Raw genomic sequence first — 14,355 nt, 5'->3', positions numbered from 1 at the left:
TACAAGGGATAACGTTGTAACGTTAGTGACAGTCGTAAATCGCGGGCTGTTTATTCCAGTGGACGCAAGTTGCAACTAAAACAATAGGAGGCAATGGCGCAACGCTACCCAGCAACAGCTCAGTAATGGCGCCCCGCTTACTTCCGGTAGTTTCGCCGGATTCGTCTATAGAATTGAAATTACTTTTTATGTTCTATGTCACTTTAACGGAGATGACATGTTTACATTTTGTTTGTTTGTGGTTGCCAGGGTGTTGCTATTGTAACGGAGGCCAGCTAGTAGTTGCTGTGCGAGTAAACCTCACTCCCCGATCTCAATAGGCGTTCTAGCGACAGACGCTAGAGGCTGCAGTCTTTAGCCTCCTTGCTAGAGCGCCCGACTCTCACGCCGGAGACCCGGGTTCGAGGCCCGCTTGGAGCGGGGCGAGTAGGACCCGGGTGGGAGGGGTTACATTGGTGCCGTGACCCGGATGAGAGTGAGGTTTAGGGGGGTGAGTGTAACGGAGGCCAGCTAGTAGTTGCTGTGCGAGTAAACCTCACTCCCCGATCTCAATAGGCGTTCTAGCGACAGACGCTAGAGGCTGCAGTCTTTAGCCTCCTTGCTAGAGCGCCCGACTCTCACGCCGGAGACCCGGGTTCGAGGCCCGCTTGGAGCGGGGCGAGTAGGACCCGGGTGGGAGGGGTTACACTGACATATCATAACGTCCCCCTGTGGTTAAAATCCAGCTTTTAAATGGTGTTTTTAATATGCTTTAAGACAAACCATCAGTAAATTCATAAGAGTATTTTCTGCTTAAAACTGCAGTGAACCAAAGACAGTCTCAAACACACGCTTTGAAATCGCTGGTGTAACCAATCAGATCAACATGTGATCATCAACCAGTGGATCTCTGAGTTAGTGAGTGGAGGCGGGGCTCATTTGCATATTCATAGAACCACACATTAAATGAAGCAAGGGTGTCAAGTTACATTCAAACTATTCTAAGGCAAGAGGGAAAAAAAAACTTTTAAATATATAATTTAGGTGATCAAAACTCAGCCCTAATCCATTTTTCATGTTCTCATGATAAAGTATGTTTATGAGATGACGGAACCCTTGAAGGTTCTATATAGAATCTTTTCTTCTAAAAGTGATGCAACCACATAGCAACACCCTGGCAACCACAAACAAACAAAACGTAAACATGTCATCTGCACTAGTGACTGCTGGTTGTGAACGTGCCATTTGACGGATGTCTTCACGCTGGAAACTGCAGGAGAAAACTCAAACAACCTTCACCGTGTTTCTTCTGTCGACACACACACGCTCATGCAGGAGAGAGCGTCTGCTTCAGTGTTGCTCACGAGGGCCTGCTGGCTTTGATATAGTCTCAAGGACTCCTTTGATATTAAAGCATCTCCAGCAGCACAAGAGTCCCCGCCTCCTCTGGACACGTGCAGCATGTCGTCGACACTTCTATGGTGTAAAGCATGAGTCTGGTGTTTGAGAACATGTGGATCACAGCTGCCCTTCTGTCGTGATCGGCTGAAGCCTCGTCTCAACCATCTGTGTGAGATACAAAGTCCCTCGAAACTGGCATGAGCTTCTTTCCGGTGTCTCAAAAGTCACGAAACAGCATTTTCCTACTTTACATTAGAAAAAAACATTAAACAAGAAGAAAAATGCTCTTGATTTTATTCACAAAGACTTGAGTGTCATTATTCACAAGAAGTATTGTGAATGTTGACTTTAACCAAATCTTAACATCTTAAAATCAGAAAGAGACTGTATAGACCATTTTGCAAGATGTAAACAAAACTGGAAGCACTTCCTGTTTAGGTTTTTTAACACTACATAAAAGCTGGGATAAAATACAACCAACATAACATATAAAAAACTGAATCAAAAAGTTAAACAAACATCTTTAAGATTTTTTCTTTACATGTGAAATAAAGAAAACAGTTAGAAACTGAAACAGGAAGTGTTTCTGGACCAGTGTTGTGTTGTTTACACCTGACGAATCCGACGAGCGTTCTGTGTAGGCTGCCATCTTGTGGCGACGCCATTACTGAGCTGTTAGTTACCGGTATGTAAACAAACATCCGTGACAACGCACCCTCGATGACAGCTACAGCCACACAGAATGACTTGTTGGGTTGATGATGTTAGACAGTGGCCTCCAGTCACAGATGAAGGTACAAACGATCTTACAGAATATTTTCGAAAATAGCTTGGCAAGCTAGCTAGGCTAACATTAATTAGCAAACGAAGAAAAAGATCTGTCCATTTTTTGGCAACAATAAATGAATGAATTAACGTTACACCAAATAAACGAGTTCATATTTTTCATAAGTGTCCATTATTTATCTCATTTTCACATTGCAAAAGGCAAGGGTAAGGTACAGCTAGAAAGTAGCCTACATAATATTGTCCAATTAGTGTTTTTAAACCATGGAAAGAGGTCAATATTACAGCAGGAGAACTAACGTAACATTTAGCTCAGGAAAGCCAATGACCATGTTTATTGAATAGAAAAAAATAGCTAGAGAGGAGATTTTGCTGAGCAATATTACATAATTATTATATTTCTTACTTATTTAATTAAATAATTGTTATTTTAACAAAAATTGTTATTGTAACAAAAACCATCCCTGCCTTTTGATATTTTTCACCCACTTCTGGCGAATGTCCGCTCGTAATGGCGCCCGCTTACTTCCGGTAGTTTCGCCGGTCTCGGTCAAGCAGCATTTACTTTAAAAAGCCGTGTAACAGTCGGGGTGTTATTTACGGTGCCTCGATCGTTCAATAAACCCTTGGACAAGTGAACAGTTTAATTTCATTTTAAAGCTGAAAGGTATATGTTTCAGCAGGACACACTCATTGAATTCCTCCAGGAAGTGTTTATCCCATCGCACTGGATGTATCCTGCATCTCAGGCTGTAAACGGAGGTAAGGACCGATCAATTCATGCATTACATTCTGTCATCTTGTTTTTTAAAGGCATCATGTTTAAAATAAAAATAACTATGTGAATTTTTAATGACATCAATACTTTTCTCTAAAGCTTATTTCTATTTGTTGCATGTGACTGTGACATTGTTGCGTTGGGCCTTGTTCATATATAGGCTTTAAAATATTTACTTAATTAATAACTTATTTTTGCCAATCTTAGTTTTTTTTTTTGTTAATCATTTTTGCATTTGTGATGCTTGATCCAAATCCAATTTAAAAGTGTTTTGAGTTTAAAATCTGATGTGTGCTGGTGCATCTGATATCATCATGTGTTTTTTTCCTATTTGTTGTCTTTTGATAACAAACCCACAGAAAAACTAATTTCTAAAATGTTAAACGTTTCTTATATCAAACTTGCCAAGTCACTTGATTTCATCGAACGCGTCATACTGTTTCCAACAATGGTTTCTAGGGTAATGGTTTTACCTGATATTGGTCTGTTTTATAGGCCTAATGTAGGGTTATTTGTTTAATAATTTAATGAATTTTAATACTTGAGAGTGTATACTGAAGAAAAGGTGGATGATACTGGCCTGGATATTATTTATTTATTCGTGGAGTACATTTAATACAATACACTTTCATACTACATTTGCAGTTGATTTGTAAAGTGTGTTTGGGCTGAGTTATTTTTTTTTTATTTTTTTTGCATTTACAGCGTTTTTAGCAGCAGGTCCCATCAGCCTGTGATGTTTTAAGTGCTTCAAACAATGATTCATTTTGCAAAGCAATTGTGTTAATTGAGTCTCTAGAAGCTTTGATTCGTCCATCACTGATTACAGCCAGTGCAGACATGCAGTTTAAACAGCATGTCTAAAAAACACCAGAGCAAAGCATCGAAATCTGAAACTAGCTTTTGCAACACCAATGTTGGGATATTTATTTTAAAAATTATGTTTATTGCAAATTGATTGAGTGGGAGTATTTGACTAATAATGAAGTATTACAAATAAATCTTTATCTTAAAATATATTCCTGTTAGAAGATTCCCAAATTTCCATTTGCCCTTTGTTTTACTCATGAGAGTTGTGAGGATTAGTGATCTTCGATTCTTGAACGAATCATTCATTTAAGCCGTTAATCTGGTAACCGTTCGATTCACAGAATCAAACTGAATCAAACTTTAGTTCAGGGTTCGTGACGTAACACACAGACTCCGAATGAGCCAATGAGCAGGTCCAGATGGGTTATTGAACAAAATATCTGTTCGAAATGAACAAATGAAAAAGATCAGACTCAGAAGAACCAAATGAGCCGATTCTAACTCAACCAAAAGCTGACTTTTTACTCTGCCAAGTTTGATTCGTTCGTTGGTGGTCCTGCTCATGGCTTTGCAAGGTTTTGCGTCATCAAATGATTTGTTTATGAGTCAAACCGGCTCGAAATGATTCGTTTAAAGGGATAGTTCACTTTGAAATTAATTTTTGATATGTTTTAGCTTATCTCAAGGGCATCCAAGATGTAGGTGTATTTTCAATTTTGACATTTTTCTGTCTAACCGGTGTTTTTCTGTCTAACCGGAGTCATATAATGGAGGTCTATGGTCACCACCTCAAAGAGCATGCACAGAGAAGTCCAAATTAAACATGATTTAATGACTCGTTGATGGCCTAAGACACGAAACGAGCGGTTTGTGTGAGAAAACCAACAGTATTTATATCGTTTTTACCTCTTGTTAACAGCCGTCGAACTGATCTGAATCGGATGTCCAACTGAACCGAACTGAACCGTCTCCAGACGTTAGGCCGGAAGTGATCTCTCGCGCGTCTACGTCACGCATTGTTTACATGGAGATTTCACTAAACATATTTAGATATACATTTCAAAAATTAATTTCAAAGTGAACTATCCCTTTAAGGATCAAACCAGCTCAAACTGATTCGTTTAAGGGTCAAACCGACTCGAAATGATTCGTTGGAGAATCAAACTGGCTCGAAATGATTCGTTGGAGAATCAAGCTGGCTCAAATGATTCGTTGGAGAATCAAACCTGCTCTAAATGATTTATTGAAGGATCAAATGGCTCCGAATGATTCGTTTGAGAATCAAACCGGATCGAAATGATTCGTTTAAGGATCAAACCGGCTCGAAATGATTCGTTGGAGAATCAAACATACTAGTGCCGATGTGGACATTCATGTTGTTGTAGTTGTTTGCAGTTTGAGTCGATGTTAATTAGAATTTATTAGGATTAACCCCTTGAGATGTATCATCTCGTTTTCGAGGGGGTGTTCTGGGGATGAAGTCAAGATCAAGAACAATTTCTTTGATAATGTACAGTATTGGCTATTATTTTATGATATTATTAAGATCAGATCACTCTGATGGGGGATTTTAAGACCTGATCACACATGAGTGGTTAACAATTCTCTGCATGCTCACGATGATAATGTTAGTCGATTTAGCATAATCTTTTGATGAAAGAATCGCCGCTGCTTGAGACAAACCAGTAAATCTTCATATTTATGAATCTGGATCAGAGCTTCACGGTCATGCAGCTTGCACAGGATATAAGTAATGTTATTGGCGTAATCAGGGCCGGTTGTTCAAGCAAGTGAACTAAGTGGGCGCTCCGAGGCCTCTGGCAGATCAACACAAATCACCTTCTGTTTTTAAATGAGATGCAAAGATATAAAGCGTCTGTGAACAAGCATCATTTATGCAGCGGAGCGGAGCGGCATGTAGTTATTGCTCTGCTGGTGTCAGAGGTCTGTGTTTTACCACGTTTGATCGTTCAAGTAACAATATCAACATGCTTTTCAAAGTGCAGTATTGCTTTAGTGAAGTAGTTTATAATTGATTTGCATGTATTTAAATTTTAGACATGCCAACATGACACGATCCATTTCACTTCTGTATAAGATGCATTTGATATTCAGAAAGAAAGTGTAGGGAGAGGCTTAATGTTATCCGTCAGGATCGTGAACCGCGTGGATGGAGGGAATTGAGGTGAACATTTTGGGATTCGTGACATCAGCCGAAAAGGAAAGTTGTTTCAGAGGAAAAGTGAGTTGTTATATTTTGCTGAAAGATTATGAGAGTAAGAGCAAAATAGTCAATTGTGATTTCATATTTTATATATATATATATAATTTACGTTTATACATTTATATATAAATAAATACTGTCAAATCAATTAATTGCGACTAATTGCATCTAACAAAAGTGGGCTGGGCAACGATTAATCGCGATTAATCGTATCCAAAATAAAAGTTTGTGTTTACATAAAATATTTATGTGTAGTGTGTATCATATTATACACAGTATATAAATACACACACATGCATGTATATATTTAAAAACAAATGTGCATGTATAAATTATATATATATTTATACATAAATATTTACATTAAATATATATATTAATATTGTATATATTAACACATTTTTCTTAAATATATACATGCATGTGAGTGAATTTTTATATACAAAATATAATTATACACAGTACACACACATATATTATGTAAACACAAACTTTTATTTTGGATGCGATTAATCGCGATTAATCGTTGCCCAGCCCACCTTTGTTAGATGTAATTAGTCACAATTAATTGATTTGACAGTACTAATTTATATTTAAAGGTATAAACGTAAATATTTTTTTAATAAAATATGAAATCACAATTGACTATTTACTTTCGATTGGACAGCACTAATATAAATATATAAATTGTTTATATAATTAACTTTTAATATAATATATATTATACATTTTAGTTTAAGCTATAGTAACTTTGAGTGTGTTTCATATTTCTATTTAGCTTTCATTTATATTTCAGTTTTCGTAATTTTAGTACTTCATCTTAAAAGTATTTTAGTATTTACTTAGTTGAAGTAAACTTAGTTTAGTTCACTTAGTCGAAGTTTTATATTTTCTAATATATAATTTTTTTCTCCAGAAATATTTCAATAAACGAAAACGATTGTATTAGTCTTAGGTCTTGCTGTTTCATAATGTTTTACGGTGCATTATTAGGCTAATGCTGAACGACCCGAGTCCTCCAACACCATTGATCACCCGTGTTCTCGACTGCTTGCTTTAGAAATGTTTACCCGATAAACATTTAAAGGCTGAATTACTGTGAGGGAAAAGCTCTCGACTCATAATGCCTCAAACCGCTGGAAGACACGGCCTAAAATAGCTCCGGCCAAAATAAATCCGGCTGACCGGAGGGTTCACAGCATCCCGGCGCTTGTCACGTAACCCGCGATCAATATTTAATGTTCATTTTCAAGCTGTCGGCTGAAATATAGAAAATTGGTCTCCTCCAAGCTCGCGGGGCGGTGACGGAGATTGGAGTTAAATATATGGCCGCGGGATTGGAGAAGACACAACTCATCTCTGCACTTCTCCGGGAGAAAGATGGATGGCTCAGTGGCCCTGACACCAACATGAATCCTCCCGCTGCAAATAAAGTCATCCACGCGCCGGATAAAGACAACAAGAGCAGCTCATTGTGACGCTCCATTACAAACACACTGGAGCGCTGGCTGGGCGGACGACATATTATGGCATTTTATGATGAAAAGGGAGTATACATCAGGAACAGCCAATAATGCATGGGGTTTTTTTGCAGCTTGCAATAAGATATATTTCTGTCCTGTTTTGTTTGAGGCTGTATTGGCCTTTGCTGGCCATTGAAATCTCTGCCCACACACTATTGATCGGCACTTATGGGAAACGGTTCGACTGGAACACTAGCCTTCTGCACAGTAGAGCTGCACGATTCTGGAGAAATTAACAATCATTGTTTATATTTTTGGGATCATGATTCTCCCACGAGTCTGAATGGACCACTGAATAAAATAAAAAGAACTTAGAAAATAACTAGTGCAAAAAAAAAAAAAAAAATCTTTTTTTTCTGTACTTAAAGGGATAGTTCACTTTGAAATTAATTTTTGGTATGTTTTATCTTACCTCAAGGGCATCCAAGATAGAGGTGTCTTTGATTTCGCAGTATTTTCAATTTTGATATTTTTAGGTCAAACCGTTCTTGTCTGTCAGTCATATAATGGAGGTCTATGGTCACCACCTTAAAGAGCATGCACAGAGAAGTCCAGATTAAACATGATTTAATGACTCTAAGACACGAAACGAGCGGTGTGTGTGAGAAAACGAACAGTATTTATGCAAGAGCCTAAAAGGATATAAACACTGTTGGTTTTCTCACACAAACCGCTCGTTTCGTGTCTTAGGCCATCAATGTGTACTTACATTTACGAGTCATTAAATCATGTTTAATTTGGACTTCTCTGTGCATGCTCTTTGAGGTGGTGACCATAGACCTCCATTATATGACTGACAGACACAAACGGTTTGACCTAAAAATATCAAAATTGAAAATACTGCGGAAACAAAGACGCCTCCATCTTGGATGCCCTTGAGGTAAGCTAAAACATACCAAAAATTAATTTCAAAGTGAACTATCCCTTTAAGTACGAACGCAACCACATGTACTTACTATAAGGTTAGGATTTGGTTGAGGGTTAGTTGCATGTAATTATGCATCATTTACCGTCATTACTATAGCAAGTACATGCAACAAGGACACTAAAATAAAGTATTACCAAAATATCTATAACAAAACTGTGGTCATACCGCCCAGCCCTACTACAGCAATTTCTGTTTTATAAAATTGACTTTTTGTTGTTATGAATGTTATCTGATATTTTGGTTTGTGTTCTTCATATAAAAAGAGGAAAGAATCAAATGACATGAAGCACCTTTGATTAATCCCCAAAATAGTCATGATCACATGATTATGTAATGCATATTTGGAGTGGAAAATATGCCGCCCATCCCAAACAAAAACATTATTTTTTTATCTAAAATTATAAAAATTGAAAATACTGCGGAAACAAAGACGCCTACATCTTGGACGCCCTTGAGGTAAGCTAACATATCAAAAATTAATTTCAAAGTGAACTATCCCTTTAATGACCGTTGTCATAAACATGCATAATCATGTCAGTCTTATGCACACCCCTTCAAGTAAAGTGTTACCGTGTCTTGTCTTAAATATGTTGGCTAATGTGTGCTGGGTCACTTGTTTGTGTCCATTCTGTAGAGTTCAACAGATTCCCCCATAAAAAAAAGCGCTGAAAGTTAGAAAAGTAATAAATCCCGAATCCTCTGAGCTGATATGAATAATGGACGTGAAATATGTACCAGAGGAGCTACAGGCCGTTCTGAACGCGCTGGACATGAAGATGAGCACAAGCACTCTCTCTTCAGGGGCCGTCGACAGCGGAGGACAAATACCAGTGTGACTCCGTGACCTGAGCGACGCTGAGGCGTTAGCTAGTGCCCGGCACCGCTCATGCTAATGCTCATGCTAATGCTAATTCGGGGACGTCCTAAACGGGCGAGTCCTAAAGGCTTTCTTTAAACTCTGTTAAACGCCCTTCTTTGGGTCGTTAGATACAATTATGACCCCTGAACTCATTCATCCTGACAAACCTTCATTTTAACCTTAAAAATGGTATAGTGTGAGTGAGTGTGTGAGTGAGTGACAGTGAGTGAGTGTGTGTGAGTGTGTCTGTGAGTGAATGAGTGAGTGAGTGACAGTGAGTCTCTCTCTGTGTGTGTGTGTGTGTGTGTGCGTGTGTGTGTGTTTGTGTCCGTCCGTTCGTCCGTGTGTGTGTGTGTGTCAGTGGGTTTGTGAGTGTGAATATAGTTTGTGAGTGTATGTGTGTTTGAGAGAGCGACTGTGTGTGTGTGTGTTTGTGTGAGAGTGTGTGTGTCTGTGAGTGTGTGTGTGTCTGTGAGTGTGTGTGTGTGTGTGTGTGAGACTGTGTGTGTCAGTGGGTTTGTGAGTGTGAATATCAGTTTGTGAGTGTATGTGTGTTTGAGAGAGTGAGTGTGTTTGTGTGAGAGAGTGTGTGTCTGTGAGTGTGTGTGTGTGTGACTGTGTGTGTGTGTGTGTGGGTTTGTGAGTGTGAATATCAGTTTGTGAGTGTGTGTGTGTTTGAGAGAGCGAGTGTGTTTGTGTGAGAGTGTGTGTGTCTGTGAGTGTGTGTGTGTGACTGTGTGTGTCAGTGGGTTTGTGAGTGTGAATATAGTTTGTGAGTGTATGTGTGTTTGAGAGAGTGTGTGTGTGTTTGTGTGTGAGAGAATGTGTGTGTGTGTGTGTGTGTTTGACTGTGTGTGTCAGTGGGTTTGTGAGTGTGAATATAGTTTGTGAGTGTATGTGTGTTTGAGAGAGCGACTGTGTGTGTGTGTGTGTGTGTGTGTGTGTGTGTGAGAGAGTGTGTGTGTCTGTGAGTGTGTATGTGTGTGTGTGTGTGTGACTGTGTGTGTCAGTGGGTTTGTGAGTGTGAATATCAGTTTGTGAGTGTATGTGTGTTTGAGAGAGCGAGTGTGTGTGTGTGGGGGGGGGGGGGGGGTTTATGAGTGTGTGTGTGTGTGTGTGTGTAAACTTGAGTCTTCAAGCACTTGCTTCTAAATTGTAAGATTCACATTCCTGCAGTGCTGTAGTTCATTAACCGGCGCTGCTCTTCATTTATCTTGATCAATCGACAGGTCGGTCCAGACGGCGCAGTTCTTCACAACACACTCCACTTACAGTAACGCTGACTCACACACACCTCAGCACACTGCAATTAAACAAGACACGACCTCGCAGAGTTCATCCCGGATCCGGCCCGCAGAACTCCGGATGAGTTTAAGCGGCTAATAAACTCTGAACTCAGATCAGTGCGTCCCTTCATGTCCGCCTTGGCTTCAGGCGGGTCAGAAACCAGAGAAAGACGGAATAAGCGTATTCATTAAAAAGTGTTATCTGTGTGTTTTCCTCATTCGAGGCAGCGACCTGTGTGGGAAAGAAATTGAGAGCCTTAGGGTTTGTGCTTTTAACTCTACACATGTTGGTAAATTCAAAAGCCGCTTGCATTTGCATATCTAATTTCTCTCTCCGTTGAATTATTTTGATCTTTGGCTGCAATAAAACCGTTTGTTTTGGCTGTGGTGTCGCGCGCTGGTTCCCGCCGCAGGCCTGTGCTCCTCCTCTGGCCGTGTTGGAGAGAGTTTCTCCTCCGCTGGGTTTAAACGCTGTGCAGATTTCCCCGGTGGCCGGATTGTTGCAGGTTTTCTTTTCTCTTTGCTTTCTGCTTCTTCCGCTGCCGTCTCAACGGGCTTTATTGAAATGACAAGGCCATGGGCCGCGTGAGTGGGGAATATTAGCAATCAGCATTAGCATCGGCGCGCTGGAGCGTTGATCGTTGACAGAAATGTATAGAAATGCACGTGAATAAAGCAGGTTTCAGAGGCCTTGGCTCCGGATGTATGCATGCATTTGCTCCTCAGGGATTTGAAAACATCCTTCATAAAACACAAACGCCTCCAGTCCGAGGTGACGCGCTCCAGTCAGGGTTGTAGCGGCTCTGTGAAGCGCTAGTGCACATGATTAGGGGATGTGAGTACAGTATACAGCTGTTGCTGGTGTATAATGGAGTATTTTAGGAAGTATTCATTACTTCAATGAGCTCATTGTTTCTGCCGTAAATTATTAATTAATAAATTTTTAGCTAATTGATTTTTTTTTTTATATGTACATTTCTGAAATGCATAACTTGGTCATCTCTGATAACACATCACTCCGAACTGTAATGTGGACTTTTCATTTCTGTAAAGCTGCTTTGAAGATGTGTGTTTACGATGCGCTATAAATTAATGTGAATTAAATTGAATTCAATATTCATATTATATTGAAGATTTTCAGCGATTCATGACGTGTGTGGCAAATATACTCTTCCTTCCTTCCCTTTCTTTCCTTCCTTACTTCCTTCCTTTCCTTCCTTCCCTTTCTTTCCGTCCTTCATTCCCTTTCTTTCCGTCCTTTCTTTCCTTCCTTACTTCTTTCCTTCCTTCCTCACTTCCTTCCCTTTCTTTCCGTCCTCCCTTCCCTTTCTTTCCATCCTTCCTTCTTTCCTTCCTACTTCCTTACTTCCTTTCTTTCCTTCCTTCCTCTCTTTCCTCCTTCACTCCGTCCTTCCTTCCTTCCTTCCTGACTTCCTTCCCTTTCTTTCTGTCCTTCCTTCCTTCCTCCCTTTCCTTTCTTTCCTTCCTTACTTCTTTCCTTATTTCCTTCCTTTCTTTCTTTCCTTCCTTACTTCCTTCCTCCCTTCCCTTTCTTTCCTTCCTTCCTCCCTTCATTCCTCTCTTTCCTCCTTCACTCCGTCCTTCCTTCCTTCCTTCCATCCTTACTTCCTTCCCTTTCTTTCTGTCCTTCCTTCCTCCCTTTCCTTTCTTTCCTTCTTTACTTCTTTCCTTATTTCCTTCCTTTCTTTCCTTCCTTCCTTCCTTCCCTTTCTTTCTTTCTTTCCTTCCTTCCTTCCTCCCTTTCTTTCTTTCTTTCCGTCCTTCCTTCCCTTTCTTTCCATCCTTCCTTCCTTCCTTTCCTTCCTTTCATTCCTTCCGTCCTTCCTTCCCTTTCTTTCCTTCCTTATTTCCTTCCTTCCTTCCTTTCTTCCTTCCCCTCTGACTGACACATGATGAACTGAACAAACACACTGGCTTCTTCTTGGCAGTTTCTCTCTCCAGGCCCTGAGATGTTTTTCTGACATTCAATGCTGTGAGCGCTAAACTCTTGGCATACGCTTCACAAATGCTCATGCAATCAGTGACGGAGCGCCGGATCAAGCATCTGAAACTAAAGAATCAATTTGCTGCACTTCAGAGCAAGTGTTTGCCGTTCGGAAAAAAGACCACCGTAGAAACAGCCATTGAGATGAATGGGAATGCTAATGATAGCTTTTAATACACTGGGACCTGCATTAAGAAAGACTTAACATGCTGAAGCTGTTCAATGGAGATCATGTTTGTGTAAATGCAGTTCAGTCCCTGTGCAGCAGAGGGCGACATGACAGAGACAGGTGGATTTAATCATCAAAAAATAAATCATGATTTTATCTGCTTTTGATGATTAATGTTTCCTTCTGGTCTTTTAGCTTTGAGGTCATAAAAGGAACTTTTAGCAGATAAACACATTTTGCGGGGTCTTTAAAAACATTGAGATATTGAGTGCAGTCAACCAAAGCGTCTCTAACTGCCTCTGAAGTTGGTAATACGGATCATTTTCTGCCTTTGTGAACTTTGAGACAATCTTATTTGCATGAAAGATGTAGAACATGACCAGTCTCGCTTGCTCAAAAATAATTATTCTCTTGCACACGTCTTTTGATTTTATAGCCTGAAGAACTTTTTGCATTTCTGATTCAAACTTTTATTATTTTTCATTATGCATTATATATATTATAGAAGTGAATGTCGAAGTTTGCTGCATGCCTCTCTCTCTTTAGAGACAGACAGGTAGAGACAGGTATCTAGGTAGAGACAGCAAGATAGAGACAGACAGGTACGTAGAGACAGACAGATAGGTAGAGAAAGACAGGTAGAGACCGACAGACAGAGACCGATAGGTAGAGACAGACAGGTAAGTAGAGACAGACAGACAGGTAGAGACAGACAGACAGGTAGAGACAGACAAATAGGTAGAGACAGACAGGTACAGACAGATAGAGAGAGACAGACAGACAGGTAGAGACAGACAAATAGGTAGAGACAGACAGACAGACAGATAGAGACAGACAGATTGGTAGAGACAGACAGGTACAGGCAGACAGACAGGTAGAGACAGATAGACAGAGAAAGACAGGCAGAGACAGACAGATAGGTAGAGACAGACAGACAGACAGGTAGAGACAGACAGACAGACAGGTAGAGACAGACAAACAGGCAGAGACAGACAGACAGAGACAGACAGACATATAGAGACAGACAGATTGGTAGAGACAGACAGGTACAGACAGACAGACAGGTAGAGACAGATAGACAGAGAAAGACAGGCAGAGACAGACGGAGACAGACAGATAGGTAGAGACAGACAGACAGGTAGAGACAGACAAACAAGCAGAGACAGACAGACAGGTAGAGACAGACAGACAGGTAGAGACAGACAGACAGACAGACAGGTAGAGACAGACAGACAGACATGTAGAGACAGACAGAGAAAGACAGGCAGAGACGGACAGAGACAGACAGATGGGTAGAGAAATACAGACAGGTAGAGACAGACAGACAGATTGGTAGAGACAGACAGGTACAGACAGACAGACAGACAGGTAAGAGACAGACAGGTACAGACAGACAGACAGACAGGTAAGAGACAGACAGGTACAGACAGACAGACAGGTAGAGACAGATAGACAGAGAAAGACAGGCAGAGACAGACAGAGACAGACAGATAGGTAGAGACAGACAGACAGGTAGAGACAGACAGACAGACAGGTAGAGACAGACAGAGACAGACAGATAGGTAGAGAAATACAGACAGGTAGAGACAGACAGACGGACAGAGATG

The 14,355-nt window shown here is 40.2% G+C and overlaps 1 protein-coding gene across 1 annotated transcript in view; it reads left to right on the top strand.

The window, feature by feature from the left end:
- Positions 1-2,731: 2,731 nt before the first annotated feature.
- The window catches only part of chst8 (carbohydrate sulfotransferase 8), a 185,792-nt gene continuing 174,168 nt past the window's right edge, over positions 2,732-14,355 (top strand). Inside the window, exon 1 of the mRNA XM_039684044.2 lies at positions 2,732-2,928. The gene's annotated coding sequence lies outside the window, so the exon portion shown is untranslated. The remainder of the gene's footprint in view (positions 2,929-14,355) is intronic.

Source organism: Pimephales promelas, chromosome 10 (genome assembly GCF_988280905.1).
Source record: "Pimephales promelas chromosome 10, fPimPro1.hap1.1, whole genome shotgun sequence".
NCBI classification, from domain to species: Eukaryota; Metazoa; Chordata; class Actinopteri; order Cypriniformes; family Leuciscidae; genus Pimephales; species Pimephales promelas.
The sequence above is the reverse complement of the archived record's forward strand: the minus strand, read 5'-3'. Positions and strand labels throughout refer to the sequence as shown.